Source organism: Pinus tabuliformis, chromosome 4_1, assembly GCF_031772625.1.
Source record: "Pinus tabuliformis cultivar Carrire ecotype Pingquan chromosome 4_1, CPIR1, whole genome shotgun sequence".
In the NCBI taxonomy this organism is placed as follows: domain Eukaryota; kingdom Viridiplantae; phylum Streptophyta; class Pinopsida; order Pinales; family Pinaceae; genus Pinus; species Pinus tabuliformis.
Genome location: NC_142303.1, coordinates 504,206,460 through 504,221,832, shown reverse-complemented (window position 1 = coordinate 504,221,832; position 15,373 = coordinate 504,206,460). Strand labels below are relative to the sequence as shown.

Sequence of the window (15,373 nt, the reverse complement as noted above, 5' to 3'; positions counted from 1 at the left end):
TTTGCTTCCAGTGAATTCTCATATAGTTTAAAGGAGAGTTTGATTAGATAAAGCCTTATAAAACCACTATAATATCATCTAAAGTGAGTTAGGAGATGTCCAAAATGAAAGCAACAAGACAACAACACCGTGAAAGTTATCATGAGTTAGAGGTTGCAATATGTAGGGTTCTTGGAAAGCATGAAGCTAACATATTCTAAAGATCAAGGTTGGCCCCTATTGAGATGGTTCACTTCATTTGCAAGAAGGGAATTGTCATCGTTGAGTTTTCTTGCTCCATGTGGGGTGACATTATCATTTTGAAGACATAAGCACCCACTTTAACCTCTCACATCTATTAAAGGAAAATTCCACTTTTATTCGCATTTTTGGCAAAGCAAGGGAGCTGGATGCTACGAGTGGAAGACCTTTTTGGATAGTTTGTTTCAACTTTCAGGGCTTGTGCGTAATGTCCTCTTGTAATTAATCACCAAAGGAATGACAAATTAGCCTATCTAACTCCATAGGCTATGATAAATTGTAATGGGGGGAACCCATTACTTAATGTTATTGGGGTAACATTAGATAATTTGGAGTAAGTGGAGGAAAATTTGCAATAAAGGCCAAAATTGGGGCAAATGATGGGAAAATTGTTAGCCACTTAAATTCAAATTTAGGAGGGATAACCCCAAAGGGAATCTCTAGAAAGGAGAGAGGAGAATCATTTATATCTTTCTGATTTTTGAGTTGAGGCTCTTGGAGGATTTTAAGACCCTTTTTATGTTATTGATTTCAGTGGTGAAAGATTCCACCCTAGCCAATCCTTTCTCTTTGCTCTATTTAGAATAAGTTTTGGGGCAACATTCATCTATCTTGTGACAACAAGGATTTTGAGTTAGAAAACCTGTGAAAGCAAGTATTCTAGGGCATGGTCTAAGACAGCAAAGGGTTCTAAAGCTAGCACTGAAGCATCAAAGGTTTTTGAGGCTAGGACTGAAGCAACGAAGGGTTCCTAAGATCGAATCTAAGGTAACAAGGGTTTTTTACTCTACCTGAGGCAAAGATCCATTGTCGACTGAGATACATTGTCGAAGATGTGAGGCTGCATGGTTATTCTGATGTTGATTGGGCTGGCAGTGTGGCGGATCGTAAGAGCACTTCTGGGTGTTGCTTTTCTTTAGGTTCTGCTTCGATATCCTGGATGAGTAGGAAGAAAAAATCAGTTGCCTTGAGCACCGCTGAGGCCGAATACATAGTTGCAAGTATGGCCTTTTGTGAAGTTGTCTGGTTGAGGAAGCTCTTCAGTGAGTTGTTTGGACATGTGTTGGATACCACTATGATCCTCTGCGACAACCAGAGTAGGATTTGATTATCAGAGAATCCCGTATTTCATGATCACTCCAAGCACATCGATATCAGGTACCACTTTATCTGGGATATGGTATAACGAGGAGCAATAAGGCTCCTTCACATTGGGACTGATGGGCAGGGTGTTGACATTCTGACAAACACCATGGGAAAGGTCAAATTCTTGACTTTCCAAGAACAACTAGGAGTCGTGAAGAGACCCTCTTATGAGGGTCCTATATGATATAGACATTGAGCTCTGGGAGCTCCGGGGGACCTGGGGTACCTCTTAGAGTGATGAGCAACCATAGGGTGAGTGGTTCAGCCTTCCCCTGTGATACCCTGTGGCAACATGTAGGCAGGATGAGTGGTTCATCCTTCTCATGCTGAGACATCCTACCCATGCAGTCTGGGACTCATGGGAAGTACCTCTCATCTGGGCAATGAGTAGGGAAATGAAGATAGGGACCATAGTACTACCGATGGACGCATAGTGTACTACCATACTCCCTATGCTAGGATGATATTGATCTGGGATCAATTGGAACTGACTTCGAGTCAGTAAGAGTGGTATGACACTCTCTTTATTAGAACTGACTTCAGGTCAGTAATAGTGGTATGACACACTCGCTTTATTGGAACTGACTTTGTGTCAGTAAGAGTAGTATGAGACACTCTTTTATCTGGGACTGACTTCGGGTCAATAGAGAATGGTATGATACATTCTCGATCACTTCTTCTTCTTCATAGTTCAGCAGAGCAGTGTAATGCAGTGATGGCAAAGATAGTACCGACTGGCAGATGGATTAGCAGATGGAGTTCTCCCTAGTTGAGAGGGAGTGTTAAAATTGGCAACTAGGGCCAAACTCCATATGGGTCACCTTATTTATGACAGCTGATATTTTTCTTGGATTCTTCTCTCCGAGAGGTGTAGGATTGATCTAAAGATCATCTGATTCCGACATATTAAAATGAAGATATGAATTTATTTGTATTATTGAAATTGTCAAGGTTGGCCAACAATCAAAACATGCATTTTTACCCCAGTTCATCCTCAACGTTGCATATAAAAGGAGGAGACCTCAAGTCATTATTCCATCATCTCATCTTCACTCATCTCTCTCTCCTCACTTGATTGGGTACGCAGATTAGGGCAACTTTCTCTCACATGTGCGAAGGAGGGAGGAGGAAGGAGGATTTTCTGTTTAGTTGCATTGACCAGGTTTGATCGAAGTGCAGAGGTGTTGTTTTGGGCTGCGTTGACCAACGTTGACCTCTCTTTGACTACGCTTTGGGTGTGGTTGCTTCTCCTTGCCATGCCGCAGATTTTGGCACAGAAATCAAGGTGATCTGACCTCTGGTTTGACCAGCATTGATTGCCCTAGTTGCTGGCTGCAATTTGACTTTCATTGACTAGCATTTGACTAGACTTTTCGGGGTTGTTTTGGATTATTTGGGTTTGTTGTTGGAGGCCGAAGTTCACTGGGTTTGACCGAGCTTCTTGAAGGAAGAATTATGCCCTGTTTTACCAGCATTGACTTTTTCGGGGCTATTTTGGACTATTTGGGTTTGTTGTTGGAGGTCGAAGTTGACTGGGTTTGGCCGAGCTGCTTGAAGGAAGAATTCTGCCCTATTTGACCAGGGTTTACTTTTCTAGTTAGGGCTTTACTGCCGCTGTCATAAATTATCAAATTTGTAAATTTTGTATTATCTCTCTCTACTGGAATATTGAAGAATATAAGAAGAATTGATCAAGGGTTCCCCACATTGGGGTTTGTCTCTGGCTGGTGCCACATCTTGTGTCCTCTTGTTTTGGCTTGTCCTCTACTGTTTATGTTTATGTTCTATCTGCATTTTACTATCATGTTGATGTGATTGCTAAACTGAATATTAATATTGGGCTAATTAAGAAATTGAACTAAATTGCTCTTAAGCATAGAACATACCAAAATTAACAAATATATATATATATATATATATAGATATAGATATATAGATATATATTGGCAAGTTAAGGCAGTGATCTTCTATCTTCCATCACCCTCTTCCTTTAAAATCCTTTAAGACAATTTGCTAAGGTTTACTCTTCGAAATTACCCAGTAATCCCTTGATTATGTGTGTTTGGGGAACTACCCTTTGAACGTAAATCTTTCTATCTTCCATCACCTTCTTTCCTTTAAAATCCTTTAAGACAATTTGCTAAGGTTTACTCTTCAAAATTACCCAGTAATCCCTAGATTATGTGTGTTTGGGGAACTACCCTTTGAACGTAAATCTTTCTATCTTCCATCAACTTCTTTCCTTTAAAATCCTTTAAGACAATTTGCTAAGGTTTACTCTTCAAAATTACTCAGTAATCCCTTGATTATGTGTGTTTGGGGAACTACCCTTTGAATGTAAATCTTTGAAATTACCTAGGAGAACCCTATCAACCCCAGCCGCCATTAACCCTAGGTGGTAAATCCTTTGATTGGTGGTATTTGAAAAAGAAGTCTCAAGGGACTCTTCACTTGGTTTGACTAGGGCATTATATCCTTGGAGATCTACTAAGGAGAACTCCCTTGAGCTAGAAGGGAGTTGTCTAAAAGTGAGAAAACCTCACCAACCCTCAAGTACAATGGATTTTGCACTTGAAATTTTGGACTTTATCTTGAGAAGTGCTAGATTTTGTTGTAACAGTTTGTATATTAATAAGTGAATTATTATCATACTTGAAAAAGTTAAGGGTTGCTTTATTGCTATTCCAATTGTTGTAAAAGTGGGTTTTTGGATATGATTTGTGCATTGTAATATTGTCCTAAAGGGATAAAACTTATTAAGTCACTTTAATATCTTTCTTCTTGGAATTAAATGGGTCTACCTTAGGTGGTAGTGATAAGGAGTATCACCCTCCCCATTTAGGTTCAATTCCTACAAGTGCCTTGTTGATTTGTCAGTAAGTATATTGTTGTAACAACCTTAACACCAATGTTGACAAAGCCTTAAGATTTTGCAAAGTTTACCTTACCCTAAATACCATCCTTTGGGAGGAAGTGCTCGACAGGTTTCATCGAGATGTGTATTTCACAAAGGAAAAAAATATTTTCTCCTTAGATTGCCTAGAATATTGGGTTGTTAAGGATTGAAATATTACTTCCATTGTTGTTTTGTTGTATATTTCATAACATCCAAAATGCTTAAAAGTCATAGGGTTTAAGATAAAGGAAACCTCTAATGAGGTGAAATTTATGTAATGCACTAAATTAAATTGCATTGGAAATTTTGACACTAACTGGATGGAATAACGCTATGGAACTTAATAATGCATCATATATACTTACAAGTATCCAAATTCAACTAGGGTCCAAGGTGCTAAAAATGTAACTAGTATTAGTCTTCATAATCGTTGTTTGGCTCATGTAATTCTTATGTATTTGTAAAGGGAAGGAAAGAAAATCACTTAATTCTTATGTATTTGTAAAGAGAAGAAAAGAAAATTATTGTAGAGATCAAAGAAAATTTATTTTTATAAGTCTCAAATTATTATGTTTATAGGTCAAAGCACCCATTGAGTGCTTCTAGGGTTGGGTCATGAGTCACAGTCCTTGTCATCATGTAATAGAGACACTTCTTGGGCTTTTTGTGTCAAGAAATAAATTTGATTTTATGTCAAAATATAAATTATGGCTCCTCCATCAAGTCGGCCTTCCCCTCTTATCAAGTCGACCTCACATGAAGACTATATATAGAAGAGACATTAGACATCCATCCAAGAAGCATTCGATATGCAATTCTAATGAAGAAAAGCAGTATGAAAGGCATAAAAGGAAGGTCCATCCCATTGCAAGAGAAGATAAACCCTAGTGAGGAAGGAAGGAACAATTGTCAAGCAAGAAAGACCGAAAATATCTTTGTTTTGTCACACGTGCGAGCAGTTAGGGTTACCGCAAGTCCTAGCAACGATAGGCCAAGAATTTCAGAGTGAGGAAGAGGGTCGAGACCCTATTTGACTTGGTTTTGAAGTGCTTGACTTGTATTGACTTTGAAGGTCTTAACTAGACTTTGACTAGCCTTTCTTGGAAGGATGACTTGGTGGATGGAGGAAGGTTTCATGTTGGTCTAGAGGTCTTGCTTGTTTTGCTTTGAATGGGTTCTTGAAGAAGAGGAGAATTTTGATTGGGTTTCCCCCTAAGAGAAAGGTTTTGCCCTGGCTGAGAGCCTACACAATGTGTCCTTTGCTGTTTTGATTTTCATACTTTTATGATTTGGTAATTGCTTGATGAAAAGAAGATAAAGAAGACATAAAGAAGATAACATAAAGAACAAATAAATCACAAGTAATTATCAAGATAAGAGAATCTTTCTGCCTTTTTGATTTTCTAAAATGGTATCAGAGCTAAGGTGAAGAAAGGAAAAAGGCAGCTTGAAGATCATTTGCTCTCTAGTAAGAATTCTGGAAAGGATTAAAGGAGAAAGAAGAGAAGTTTTTGGACCCTTGAAGATCTGTTTGGAAGAAAGAAGGAAGTCTTGGAAGTTTTGAAAGAAGTTTTGGGACCTCCCTTAAAAAAGGTATTGGAATAGTAAGCAACCCTTTGGAAGTTCAATAAAAGACCTCAAGGAGATTAAGACATCATCAAGAGTGACTTTGTCAAATATATCTATGGCATCATCAATGAAATCTTAGAGTAAACTTCAAGGAGCTTCTAACTTTAGAGCATGGAAGACAAGGATGGACCTCATCCTTGCAAGGAATAAAGTATTGGACTTAGTACCAGGAAAAGTCAAAGAACCAACTAATGATGTTGGAAAGGAGAAGTACAAGGAAAATGACAATATAGCCATGAGCCTAATTGTGGATGGAGTTAAAGACAACTTGATTCCCTACATATCCACTCTAGATACTTCAAAGAAAATGTACAATGCCCTCTCCAAGTTATTTACAATCAAGAATATTAGACAAGTGGCAAGTCTAAAGAATGAACTTCGAACTGTCAAAATGACTAAAGATGATATAGTGTCTTCTTACTTTGTAAGGATTTCCCGTATAAGAGATGAATTACAGGCAGTTGATGAAGTAATCCTTGATAAGGAGCTTGTGTTGTACTTGTTGATGAGATTTGCAGGTACAAAATTGTAAATATGAAAGTCTACCTCGTGCTTGATGATGACTTTTCGATGATGAGCATGATGGATAGAGGGAGTTGTAGAAATCCTGATGACATTGATAATTGAAAGACATAAAAGATAAAAAAAAATTGATGTTCCAAAAGGTCAAAGTTCTCTAATGACATGATGATGCAGGAAGAAGAACCTGTGTGACTGGAAGAAGAATAAAATAATTGATGGACTTATCTCTCTAGTTCAGAGGGAGCTTGGATATATTTCCTTTGTGAAGGAAAGTGTGTATCCTCCCTAATTGAGAGGGAGGACATGATTCTCTACTTCGTGTGTCATGCACTAGGCTAGGACTAACATTCATACGTCTAGTGAAGGCCATGAGGAGAGAGTGGTGATAGAGTTGGTATCTTGGCAGTTAGCCTAGACGATACCTAGAACAATGTGAGGGAGGATATCTTGGCTTAGATGGTACACAGAACCCAGTTAGGGTTGGTGTCTTGGCCTAGTTGATATCTAGATCCTTGTAAGGGAGGAAATCTTGGTGTAGATACCTAGATCATTGTGAGGGAAGGTATCTTGGTCTAGATGTTATGGAGATCCCTGTTTAGGGTGGATATCTTGACCTTGATGATGTCTAGATCCCTGAGAGGGTTGGTGTCTTGGCCTAGTTGGTATTGAGATCTCAGTTAAAGTTGATATATTGGCCTAGATGACACCTTAGTCCCTGTTGGGATGGTACCTTGGCAGGTAGCCTAGATGGTACCTAGATCCCTTATTTGGTCGGTGTCTTGGCCCAGATGATGTTCAAAGCTCTGTTGAAATTGATATATTGGCCTAGATGACACCGGGATCCGCGATAAGTAGGTGTCTTGGCAGGTAGCCTAGATGACACCTGGGTCCCTGATGAGTTAGTGTCTTGGTAGATGACACTTGGATCCCTGATGAGTTAGTGTCTTGGTAATTAACACTTGGATCCTTGAATTAGTATCTTGGTAATTAACACTTGGATCCTTGAATTAGTGCCTTGGCAGGTAGCCTAGATGACACTTGGATCCTTGATAAGTTGAGTTGGTGTTTTGGTAGGTAGCCTTGATGATGCCTAGATTCTTGTTGAGTTGGTACCTTGGTGAATTGATATCTTGGCATTTTTGGCCTAGATGGTATCTAGCATTGTATATGTTGTTGTACTCTTCTTGGAACATTTCAACTTCAGGCTATCCTTGTACTAGTTAAACAATTATGAATACCTCCCTAGTTAAGAGGGAGTGTTGAAAATGTAACTAGTATCGGTCTTCATGTAATTGTTATGTATATGTAAAGAGAAGATAAGAAAATTATTGTAAAGATTAAAGAAAAATTATTTTTATAAGTATGGATTTCATGCTCAAATTATTATGTTTATAGGTCAAAGCACCCATTGAGTGCTTCTAAGGTTGTGTAAAGAGTCATAATCCTTGTCATCATGTAATAATAGACCCTTCTTGGGCTTTTGTATCAAGAAAGAAATTTGTTTTTACGTCAAAAATATAAATTATGCCTCCTCCATCAAATCGGCCTTCTCCTCTTATCAAGTCGGCTTCATGAAGGTTGTTCGACCTCACATGAAGACTATATATAGAAGAGACATTCGACATCCATCCAAGAAGCATTCGATCTGCAATTCTAGTGAAGAAAAGAAGTGTGAAAGGCACAAAAGGAAGGTCTATCCCATTGCAAGAGAAGATAAACCCTAGCAAGGAAGGAAGGAACAATTTTCAAGCAAGAAAGACCAGAAATATATTTGTTTTTGTCACACATGCGCGCAGTCAAGGTTACCGCAAGTCCAAGCTACTGCAGGCCGAGACTTTCGGAGTGAGGAAGAGGGTCAAGACCCTGTTTGACTTGTTTTTAAGTGTTTGACTTATATTGACTTTAAAAGTCTTGGATAGACTTTGACTAGTATTTTTTGGAAGGTTGACTTAGTGGATGTAGGAAGGTTTCATGTTGGTCTAGAGGTCTTGGTTGTCTTACTTTGAATTGGTTCTTGAAGAAGAAAATTTTGGTTGGGATTTCCCTTGGGAGGGGTTTTTCCCTAGCTGAGAGCCTACACTGTGTCTTTTGTTGTTTTGATCTTCATACTTTTATGATTTGGTAATTGCTTAATGAAAAGAAGATAACATAAAGAACAAATACATCACAAGTAATTATCAAGATAAGAAAATATTTCTGCCTTTCTGATTTTCTAACAGGAGGAATTGAGGAAAGTTCTTTCCTTCATTGATCTTTATGGTCCATTAGGGGATAGCAAGGTGAGGACAATTTTAGAATTTACACAGTAGCCAAAAATATGTCATCCTAGGGGGGCGACTTGAATCTAGCAATGAAGGTTGGGAAAAGTTTTTTTTTTTTTTTTTTTTGGTGGGTTGGGGGGGGGGGTTGTTGAAATGCTAAACAAGACCCCCATCTATTGATTATTTATCTCAAAGGTTTGGAGATTCATGGGTTCTATGATGTGGAAACTATTGGCCTAGTTCCGACATGGGGGATCTTTAGAAAAGGAAGGGGGAATAAAGGAGATTAGATAGGGTTTTGGTAACATAAAAATATTTTGGAGGATGTGGAAAGACTTGAAGTCATGGTTAGGGGTGGAGAGATCTTCAGACCATCTAGCCATATTGCTACAATTAGAAAAAGATGAAAGAAACACCTAGAACCATTTTAAATTTAACCAAGATTTTCTAGGAGAAGAAGGTTTCAATAATTTGGTCACTCGTGATTGGAAAAAATATGAAACTCATACAAGGGAGAAAACTATTTATCAATTTGCAATAAATTTGATGAAAGTTTAAAACATTATAGAAAAGTGGGCAATGAAAAAAGCCCAGTAAGCTCTACAAAAGTTTGTTGAGACCAAGGAACAAACCAAGAAATTGCTTGAAACAAATATGGAAGGAGTCTTTACAAACAAGGGGAATACTAATCTAAAAAATTTAAAAAGGAATACAAAATGAAACTATTGGATCAGGAACAAATAAAGTAAAGATTGAAGAACAGGGCTACTTGGCAGTTGTTGAGGGCAACAAGAATACTAAATTCTTCAAAAACTACATAAAACACTGAAGGAACATTAAAAGTTCATGGGAACTCAGTAAAGAAAGAATGAAGGAAGCTAAGAAAATTCTCAAAGATAGCATAAGGAGTAAGGCATTTCACAATTTTATTCCAAGAATCTCCTAAGGCAGACATAAATGAGATTAAATAACAACAAAATAAGGAACATGAAGCTAAAGTCACCAAAGAGGGACACAAATCAGTTCTACAATCTTTTAAGAAGGCAAGGCAAAGAGTCTGAGTCCACACGGTTGGATGGTGGAATTTTGTTTTATTTGTGTTTCTATGACTTCCGAGAAGAGGAGACGCTAAAAGTGATAGAAGAATCTAAATTTTTTGGTGGGGTGCACTTAATAAACATTTATAGATCTAATTCCAAAACAAAATGATTAATACAAATTTGATGGTTATAAGCTTATCTCACTATGCAATTGCATACATTTCAACAATATATCTAGCAAATAGGCTTAAAAAGAATTTTCCCTAACTTTATCGTAAAAGAATGGTTTGGTTTTGCTCACAAAAGGAAAATTCATGTGCTCAGAATAGCACAAGAAAGACTACATATAAAGGAAAAAAAATCAACTATGATGATGAGAATAGACTAGCAAAAGTAAAATCTCCGTACATCAAATATCAAAAGAAGAGCATAGAAAGGGTTGTGTATTTTTTAATGTTATAAGTAAAATCTCCATGCATCAAATATCAAAAGAAGAGCTTAGAAAGGGTTGTGTATTTTTTAATGTTATAAGTAAAATCTCCATGCATCAAATATATGTATTTTTGAATGTTAAAGGAATTTCCAGCAAATCAAAAATAGTTATTAATCAAAATGCACTGACCTTAACTTTGTTGGCCAACAAAATCATTGTTGAAGGGTTCGATTTATAGAAACTCTTCGATGGGGAAGGCTTGTTTATTCATTGTGGGCCTAACCAGAGTCTCTAGTTTAGTGTGCCGCAATATTGTTAGTTTCTGCATAGTAAACTTTAACTCATTAGAAAAAGAAATGACAAGGAATCAAATAACAATTCTATACATGAATATAGATTTCCTTTCAAAATTAGACATTAGACACTCAACGTGAAGACATCATATGAATCATGTTTTCCCATCAACATGAATATAGATTTCCTTTCAGCATTAGATATTAGACACTCACCGTGAAGACATCATCTATGAATCATGTTTGCCCATCAAAAGTGATTCCATGCGCTCCTTTGCCATGGTCTCCCTCTCTCCCTCTCTCAATTATCACGGACCCACAAACATAAACATCCCACAGACCCACAAACTTACATACTAGCACATGACACATAACACAACTCACATTGAGACAACACCACACAACTCACATTGAGACAACACCACACAGCTCACATTGAAACAACACCACACAGCTCACATTGAAACAACACCACACAGCTCACATTGAAACAACACCACACAGCATAACTCTTCCGAGAGAAGGAGAGAGACAACCATTAAGCTAGCAAAATCAAGATGACAAAGCATTCTGGATTCATCTGTTTATTGAACAGAGAAGGAAATTATTTTCAGATCATGACCTGTAGAGATTAGAATATAATTTTTAAACTACAGAGATGAGGCCTGAAATTTCAATATAAAGAGTATCAAAATACAAGATGGAAATAGGAACAAAAATTACCAAGGGTGTGCGAGGACACAAGATGACGAACTACTCAGTCTAGGTTGAATGCACAGTGTCTTTCTGCCTCCTATTGATTTAGCATTTCTCTTCTTTCTGACAATTTGCAGAATCAGAAAGCTCGACTGATTAATAATGGCAGTGAAATGTCTGTGCTGGAGTCATAAGCATTGTTTGTGTTAAATGAATCTACAGTTGAAGGATTGCAATACGGAGTTGAGTATGTTGAGTAACAAGGGAGAATTGTAACTCTAAGTTGCATAGTCGACGCAAGACTTTAAGAAAAACACGAGAAAAACAGATTGAGGCACTATTTGATACTGTCATTCACAAATTAGTTCATGTTGCCCTAAAGAACTATTGAAGAGAAAGTTAACCTGAAAATGAGTATCAAATTTTTTCAATAGGCAAATCAGCCTGAAAATGTGCATATCAAAATTAAAACGGTATAATAGGGTTTCAGGATTTCGACCAGTGAGGAGCTAAAAGAAATAGAAAAAATTATAATATGGAGTCAGAAATTATGCCTGTAATTATAATACAATGAATTTTAAAATACAGAAAATATAAGTAAAATTCATTACCTAAGGTGAATGAGGACAGAAGAAGCCAAAAAAATCCATCAGGATAGAATGAGAAGAGTCCTTCCACCTCCAGTAGCTTTGGCAATCTTCTTCTTCCGAAACTTCGCCAACTCAGGAATTCTTGTTGAACATAATGACAGTGAAACTCACAGCCATAATGACAGTGAAACTCATAGCCATAAGCATATATTCTCCTTTGAAAGCTCTACAGGTTAACTTTGTCATTAGAGGTGGAAAAAAAAATAGCAGAAGCGGAAAAGATCCGAAGACTGCCTTAAGAAAAGATAGGCCCATCGGAGCGGAAGAACACTAACTCTATGCTCTGTAATATAGTGATAGACGAGATATCCCAGGATTCACAAGAGCCGAATATTTTCAACCGGGTTTTCAAGATTTCGACCACGGAAGAAGTCAAAAAACCTGAAAATATACCATGGAGTCGGATATTAGGCCTACGATTCGAATAAAATGAATGTCAACATCCACGCAGAAAATATAAGCAAAATTTATTAGGTGTTTGAGTGAGGACAGAAGAAAGCAAACAAATCCATCCGGTAGAATGAACAGAGTCTTTCCGTCTCCAATTGCTTAATTATTCTTCTTCTTATAAAAATTTGCCCACTCACGAAGTTTGGATCAACATAATAAAAACAACGCCCCTAGTAAGCTCTATAAATCATCCCTGTAAAATAGCAGAAACCTAAAAGATAGTTGAAACAGAGACCCAGAGACTGCCCGAAGAAAAAGCTAAGAATCTTTAGGCTCGCTGATATAACGACGGATGAGAGATCTAGATTCACCAGTGCCGCGTGTTGCAATCTCAACTAGAATGTGTCAATATGCATCGTTGAATTGAGACAACTATAGTATAAAGTGGCGGACGCCTCGTTCATGAAAAATATTCCATTCAGAATTTTTCTGTAAAATTTTCAAAAATGATTGATTCTAAAACATTAGATTTAAGATATATATTCTAACATACTCTGTAGATATTATAGAAATTACAATAAATCGCTATCAAGTTTTGGCTAATTTTTTACCCCAAAAACATACAGGGAAACTTAAAAAAAACACTAACCAATAGTCCATCTATCGTCGGGTGGCTTGGAGAACGAAAACCACGTGGAGAGGGCGATATGAGTTTGGGTATTTTTGTTTTCTTCTTGCCACTTTGTTCTATGTCGAAATTCAACAAATCTGCACCGTTACAGGCAAATTTATTCGCCTTGGAGTTAGGGCAAGAAATCATACTTAGGATCGATTTGATATTCATTGAACTGAGATCGAATTTGTTTGAAAACCGTTCAGACATGGCGAATTTCGACTTTCAAACCGAGAATGCGCCCAATGCGATGACTCATATGTTATCCCATCTTACGAATTCTTACATTCATTCTGGTGAGGTTACATTCTATAAGGGGTTTTTCATATTCGTAGACTACGGCAATTCACACTCGTAAATAAATTTCATAATTGAATTTCCAAAAAAATATCTGATGAGATTGATAGAGCAATAAAAACCCGGCTACAGAGCATTGGGATGCTTCTTGCATCATGAAATTGGTGTACTACGGTTGATTCGAAGGAGCAAAAAGCAGTAGCATCTGGGTTTCTTACGTACAGCATACGGAGAAGTTTCTACTAGGTCTCCAGGTTAGTGGCAGCGGTGCAAATAACGCCAACCTCAAAGTGAAACGTGTTTATAAATTTTTATTAAATTGGGCCCACGGCCACACACCAGATCTCTCTAATCTCTCTAAATAAAAAAATCTATCGCCTAGCGTATTAGTCTAATTACAAAGTAGATTAGTCTAATTAATAAAGTAATTTGTTGATTACAGTGATGATACCCAGCTATAAGCTACTTAATTAAAAGAATTTATTATGTTTCTATGCCTTAGATCTTCAGGTTTATTTCATTTTTTTAATATTAAACCTGCATTGAAAGATTTGGGCTCTTCTGGATGAACTTCCCTCTTCACCATAGAACTGTCTCTCTACTCAAAAGATGTTGGAAACAACAGACAAAAACAAACAGGGGTCTGTTTCATAAAGAACAAAGAAGTGTATGTTTCGTTTCGATCCCCACAAAGTTTTTAATCCATTCATCATTTTGTACTTGAAAAACAAATATATAAATTAAGCATTTTAGTTATACTAGGGGATGATGTACTCACCAAATTGACACCAAGTGAAATTTTATAAAATATTTGCACCCAGAAAAATCCATCATCATAGTAAGGCACTCAACAAGGTATCTGCATTGCACATTTGTAGAAACATAAAGCATGTTAACAGGGCTTCGACGGTATATATGGGCTATGGAGTTAAATGCATGGACCTGAAAGACTTTTGGGGCTGCAATAGATTCAAATGAAATGAAATTTATACCTCTCCTTTCGTCCTCTATCGTCCTGCCTCCTCTGTGTGTGAGAGATGACCAGCGACAGAGTTCGGAAAATGTTGTGTCCGATTCTTCTACAGATGTTCTTCACTGGACATTGACCATAGTGTAGGGATAATCCCATCTATTTTAGTTCAAAATAGTCCTATCCTCCATTTCATCCTAATCCTCATTATTTAAACCATCATGGTTCCCATTTCTCAACCTGCAACAATAAAAAAACACAAATATGAGATAACCAGCCCAGAATTAATGGAGTCTTTATGGGTTTTAATGTGACTTCAAAATAAGGATAAAATACCCAACCACCACTCTGTGCAACGTCCATATGAGAAAAATTCACTCTGTATCTCCCTGTCTGTCAAAAATGCAAATGCAAAACAAAAAGCAAAATAAAATGTTAAACGGTGCCAATAAATCCATAACTCATTACATTACACAAATTAAGGAGTCGTTCATTGCAAAAGGAGTATTAAAAATCCAGCTGAATCCACTATTGGGCATTTGAAACCCGTGACATGTACACCCAAACATTTCCATAACCTCATCTCCTCTTTTTCTTTTCAATTTCTGCCGCTATTCTGCATTTTCATTGTTAATTCCAAACAAAAAATCAAAATAAACACAAACATTCATAAAAAACAGATATATAAATTAAGCATCTCACTTACTGCAGGGGATGATGGTACTCACCTTCGCATATTGACTTAAAGGAAATTTTATAAAATATTTGCACCCAGAAAAATCCATCACCATAGCAGGACTAAATGTTGCTCCCTCTGGCTACTGCGCATATATTCAACAATGTATCTGCATTGAACATTTTATAAAAACATAAAGCATCTGCTAATAGGGCTAATAGGGCTTCAACCGTATTACATAGGTTATGAAGTTAAATGCATAGCCCTGAAAGACTTTTGGTGACCGTATTACATGGGCTATAGAGTTAAATGCATGGCCCTGAAAGACTTTCCGGGCTGCAATAGATTCAACTGAAATAAATTTATACCTCTTTTAAAGCATCTGCTAACAGGGCTTCGACCGTATTACATAGGCTATGGAGTTAAATGCATGGACCCTAAGAATTTTAGGGCTACAATAGATTCAAATGAAATAAAATTTATAACTCTCTTCTCGTCCCCTCTGCGTGGGAGATAATCAGACACATTACTCGAAAAATGTTGTGCCCGATTCATCTATGG

General features: G+C 37.2%; 1 long non-coding RNA gene across 1 annotated transcript in view; it reads right to left on the bottom strand.

The window, feature by feature from the left end:
* Positions 1-13,391, bottom strand: part of LOC149176754 (uncharacterized) — a 60,134-nt gene extending 46,743 nt beyond the window's left edge. The window contains exons 1-6 of the long non-coding RNA XR_016258076.1: positions 12,846-13,391; positions 12,492-12,685; positions 11,768-12,187; positions 11,184-11,279; positions 10,677-11,040; positions 10,357-10,489 (exon numbers count right to left, since the gene is read on the bottom strand). This is a non-coding gene — a long non-coding RNA (uncharacterized LOC149176754). The remainder of the gene's footprint in view (positions 1-10,356; positions 10,490-10,676; positions 11,041-11,183; positions 11,280-11,767; positions 12,188-12,491; positions 12,686-12,845) is intronic.
* Positions 13,392-15,373: the final 1,982 nt, after the last annotated feature.